The sequence below is a fragment of the Lampris incognitus genome, chromosome 3, assembly GCF_029633865.1.
Source record: "Lampris incognitus isolate fLamInc1 chromosome 3, fLamInc1.hap2, whole genome shotgun sequence".
NCBI classification, from domain to species: domain Eukaryota; kingdom Metazoa; phylum Chordata; class Actinopteri; order Lampriformes; family Lampridae; genus Lampris; species Lampris incognitus.
In genome coordinates, this window is record NC_079213.1 from 69,255,053 (window position 1) to 69,260,684 (window position 5,632).

General features: G+C 42.2%; 1 protein-coding gene across 1 annotated transcript in view; it reads right to left on the reverse strand.

Annotated features, from left to right (window-relative positions):
* The window catches only part of LOC130110152 (occludin-like), a 29,023-nt gene extending 27,192 nt beyond the window's left edge, over positions 1-1,831 (reverse strand). Inside the window, exon 1 of the mRNA XM_056277146.1 lies at positions 1,690-1,831. The gene's annotated coding sequence lies outside the window, so the exon portion shown is untranslated. The remainder of the gene's footprint in view (positions 1-1,689) is intronic.
* Between the last annotated feature and the right edge of the window lie 3,801 nt (positions 1,832-5,632).

The window sequence follows — 5,632 nt, forward strand, 5'->3', positions numbered from 1 at the left end:
CCCGTCTATTGTAAAGTGACTTTGAGTGTTAGAAAAGCGCTATGTAAATTTAATTTATTATTATCATTATTATTACTATTATTAAACACCCGCAGAACATCGTCCAAGGAGAGTACCTGATATGACACGTTCACATGTTGAGCAACGTGACAAAGTGAGAAAGGGGAAAAGGACCCAGCTTTCATTATCACTGGAGGGCTGTGTGTGAGAACGGCTGAGTCAAAACTGTTTCATGACTTAGAAACGTGTTATCGACCCCCTTTTTTCTTCAAACATTTCTTGTCACATTTCATCGTAACGTCTTAAAAAGCGACAACAGTATATATATTGCGTCATTTACTTTTGCGTGATAAAGGCATGGGCCAAAGAACAGCCTGGGGCCAGTGGAGTTTATTTTCAACACACCAGAAAACAATGGTTGCATTATTATTATGAGTAGTAGTTGTAGTAGTAGTAGTAGCAGCAGCAGTAGTAGTGGTGGTTGTGGGATTGTACTACTGTAATAACCCTTTCACACTGGCCAAAAACCCCACTAACATCTGCCTTTTTACATTGACCAAAGGCAGATGTTAGCGGGGGGGGGGGGGGTTGGCCAGTGTGAAAACGCCATAATAGAGGTAGGCTATTAATAATAGTAGTAGTAGTAATAATAGTAGTAGTAGTAATAGTAGTAGTCCTGGGTGGCAACAACAGCAGCACTCTCTGGAAGCGGTCCAGTTATGGTTCTCCGAGAGCTGGCTGAAAAACCTCTTTTTCAATCTGGCCAGCTTTCAGGCATCAGTCATAGGTCATGTCAGACGCCCACAACCCTCTGTGTCATCCACCACAACAGAGACTCTATCATCTGCTGTTGATAACAAAATTCCAGCCCTGCAGTCACATGTCTCACATCTGTCAAAAACAATTAAGCCCATGGCTCCTGTAGGCAGGCTCCGGCAGCCATAGCCCACTCTGGACAACTGGGTCTCACTGCCAAGAAAAACATCCCACTGCAAGAGGTATTGTACTACAGAATGTAAATCTAAACTTAGTGTGGGGAAAACCAGCGACTATAAAAGAGGCTGTATGTGTCACAGACTCACACATAGTCCTGGAAATATGAGTTATGTGTGCCTGCAAGTAACGATGCAAAGATGAGGTCTGGACCAAAACCACCGTACTCCATTATCAAGGAGAATCCGGTTACCTTCATCTGTCAATATTCCATCATCAGTACAAAACTCCACCTTAAAGTGAAGCGGATAATTACTTGAATTTAAATCGATGTTTGTACTGATATGGCGATAAGGTTTGTTTTCACTGAGCTTTGCATAATGAAATCCCATCAAGGGCCATTTTAGAAACTAGTGTGTTCTGTAATGCTTCAAGCGCTGCTGGATTTGTGTCAACATTTCTAACAGGGGTCAGTTATTAAAAAAAAAACATAGCAGTAGCAAAAACACAAAAACAACTTTACGAGAATCCATAATTCCGTTGAGAATATAGTAATAAAGAGGCCTTTACCTGAAGGGGCAACAAGCTGTCTTTCAAATGCCCTTTTTATATACTTTCATAAAGGTGGTAAACTAGATTACACGTTACATGCCCGTCCATTCACACGTCCCATCAACACACCAAACGCTCTGCTGTGAGGCCACTTCTCCGCGACTCTGCTTACATGTAAACTGGCCCGTCGGCTCAGGCTCCTACCTGGAAAGTCGGCCGGTTGGAGAAAAAACCAAAACGGTTTCGTCGTCCACAGTCGGCGGTGAGAGCAGAAAGCGGGACGTGTCCCTCCCCGGGTTTAGTTCAAGTTGGTGTAGTTGGAGTTGAAGGTGGAGAGGAGAGCCCGCTCCGCTGTGGTCTGGTCTGATCTGCGGTCCGGACAACAGATCCGTTGTTGTTCCTGCGGTGGCCGTGCGCAGCTCCCGCGTGTAACGAAGGGTCACACGCGCGCGCGCGCAAATACACGCACGCGAACCCGTGAAGTAGAGCTATAATTTTAAATGGGGGACAAAAAAAACTTCTTCTCCGCCTTCAAATAAAACAAAATAAATTAATAAATAAGGAGGACAATAACACTGCGCACGAATGCATCGTCTTCATAAAACGACAGGTTGGTAAAATATGGGGGGTGCTCAAGGGGTAGCCTATAGCGCCCTCATCCGGTTCGTGTGGGTTCAACAAATCTTACTTTATTCAGACACAAAGGTAGGTCCAAGTTAAAGACAACAACAAAGAAATACAACACAAGACAAGAACACAAAAATATCGCTAAAAACAGCAGCTTACAAATCCACAATGATTAAAAGCTATACATACATTTGTTCCAGTGTTTCCAGAAACAAGAGGAGTACCTGGTGTCACTTTGTGTAGGCTCCGTTAACAGCATTATAATTACATTCTTAGAATCAATTAATCGACACATAAATTTGTACATAAAATTCCTCAGCACAGCATGAAAAGTGGGAACATTACTAGTCACAAACATATGACCTTCACTTGTGCATCTTGGAAGCTTGAGCAAGACTCTAAATGCATCATTATATGCCACCTGCAGCTTCTTAATTTTTGCTTGGCTATAAGTGCACCACAAGTGGGCTGTATATATAGAGTGGAGTGCAGTAGGCCCTAAAAAGAGCAGTTTTAACCTCATCTGTACACATGTGAAATTTGCACGCTAGCATATTGGCTTGTGCATACAGTTTGCAACACTGGCGCCGCACATCATCGTCATCACATAGATCATTCCTGGTGATGTGACCCAGATATCTAATTTTGTTCACCACATTTAGTGCTTGGTCTGCCTAGAAGAATGAGGGAAAATTTTGCTTCTTATCCTCCTTGGTTTTAGCAATCATGACAACACTCTTTTCAGAGTTAAATTTAATGTCATGCTGCACACCATAACTTGAGCAGACTCTGGGCAGTTGCTGTAAGCCAGCACTAGAAGGGGACAGTATGACTGAGTCATCAGCGTACATCAGATGGTTAATAAGACTATCCCCCACCATACAGCCAGTCTTACACCCCTTTAACTTTTTGGAGAGATCATCCATATACACATTGAAGAGAACAGGTGACAGTATTCCACCTTGTCAGACCCCATTGGTCACCGGGAAGGGTGCAGATATACTCTTACCCCATCTGACTTGCATGGTTTGATATGAATACCAAAAATGCAAGATCCTTATCAGATAAGAGGGGGCCCCTCGCTCTTGTAGTTAAACAAATAATTTACCATGATTAACTCGGTCAAAAGCTTTTGATGCATAAAAAAAAACCCACATAAATACTGTAGTATTATGTCTTCTATATTTACTAACAACTTCCTTCAGTGCATATATGCACAAATCTGTGCCGTGTTTATTTTTAAAGCCACATTGATTGTCAGTAGTTGATATGTATTCTTGAAGCCTATCCAAGAGAATTTGTTCCAGTACTTTGGAAAGTATTCTAGCCAGAGCAATTGGCCTATAATTTTCTATGCTGGATATTTTACCGGTTTTGTCTTTGATTACTGGCACTAGTAAGACAGACAACATAGTCAGGTAGGATGCCATGCATTAACCATCCAGAAAAACACATGGCCAGTAACACTGAGATTCTGTGGCTAGCACACTTCAGATGTTCTGCTGTTATTTGGTCAAGGCCACATGCTTTGTTCACTGACAATTTCTCAATGGCATAGCACACTTCATCGGGTCTAATAACCACATCATCATTGTTAGAGACATCACCAACATTAAATCCATCACTCTTTACGCAATTAAAAATGTCTCTATAATGTTTTCTCCACAGTTGAGCAATATTTTCAGGCCCAGTAATCCCATCAATGCTGGATGGCAAGGGCATCTTAGTATTACTAATAACCTTAACTTCCTTCCTGAAGTCATTGGCATGATTCTTCTGAAGCTTTTTCGTTCACAAATAACTGTTGAAATAAATCCATGAATCAATACCCGGGGTTTGTCATATAGGAGACATCAAATTTTCCCCAGTGATCCCTGTATCAATGCCTTTGAATGTTCAAAAAGTTCAACTTTACCCCCCGCCCTCACTCCCCGGGAAGACTACAAATGCAAATTTTTCTACATTATTTTAAATGTTTAATCACTTATTTGTGGTTGCTGTTATCACTGCAGTCTATCTACATCCACCTACGAAATCCTCGATAAAGTGCTTATGAAGTGGTGATAAATTGGGGTGCAAAGAAGTAAAATTTTAGATGCTTTTACAGGATGATTATCATATTTGGTGCATTGTCTCTATCATAGACAGCTCCACCGATTCAAACACCAAACTATAACAAATGTAGATCACACATGTTCTAAAGAGACACACGATGGGGGTGGGGGTGGTCATATGAAAATTACATATTAAAACTCACATTATCTATTATATGTTCAACAACTTGTACATAGTACATAGCCTCTCCAACAGCAAGCCCTGTGTAGCGCCTCCTCGTGGCGACACACGGTATACCTTGGACCCTGGCTGAACTACAAGGGACTCGGAGGAGGTCTGGCCCCTAGACGTGCGGTACGCAGGACCACCGGTGTGTGGATATTCCCTGATGCCTGATGGGTTAAATAGTGCCACTGCCTAGTGGATACCTCGGGAGAGGAATAGGCTACGGGAGTAAATCCCTACACAAAATCAACGTCCACAGTCCTGTTGTTTTTTATTTTTCTTGCCCTTTTGTATGTGTTTAAGTCGGAGAGTACTGCTGGCGTCGTGTGGCTGCCGCTTCTCCCTCTCGTAGACCCCACCACCACCACCACCCCATCCACCCTTGTATGTTTGTGTTATGTTTATGTTGTCTTGTTTCACCCCGTTTATTGTAAAGCGACTTTGAGTGTTAGAAAAGCGCTATATAAGATTGATTTATTATTATTATTATTATTATTACAGACTAAGTAGTAAGGGCAGGCCCTCTATGAAACGGGTGTAGTTTAATCTTTAGACACTAGATGGCAACCTGACCTCATCTACTGCAGGGTGCTCAATTTCAGTCTTTGACTCGCCTTGGGCCAAAGTAGTGTTTTTATAAGGCCACTCTGCATGACCAAATAAAAGCCAGTGTGCTCCAGCTATAAATATTTTCTAAGGATCATCAGATACCGGTGTTCTCAGCTTGTGTAGTTTTCAGTGAGTAGTGCTTTGAATCTTGCTGACGGCCTCATACAACTTGAGTAAAAATTGAGGACAAAGGAAAATATTCAGTCAAAAGATTCCTGTGTAACGGGTCACAGCTGTATGTGGCGAGATGCAGTTCCACACTACTGTCACTTCTACACACCACAGATGACCGGGGGGGATTACAGGTTTATTTATTTCACCGTACACTTCTGCAACACCGTATGACAACACCGTATGCAACACAATATGACAGTGGCACGATGAGGGAAAATCATAGGTGCCACAGCACTGTTGCACAACTTTTGCGAAAATTTAAAAAAGTATATTCTACCCCGTTACTCATGCAACAAGTAAATCATGATATGGATGATGACTATTTTCAGTTTGTATGTGTGTGAGTGTGTGTGTGTGTGTGCGTGTGTGTGTGTGCATATCTGTCATGGGCACTTTGAGTTTGTGTGAATGGGCACAGCCCCATGAAGGAGTGTAGATCGAAGAGAGATTTCACACC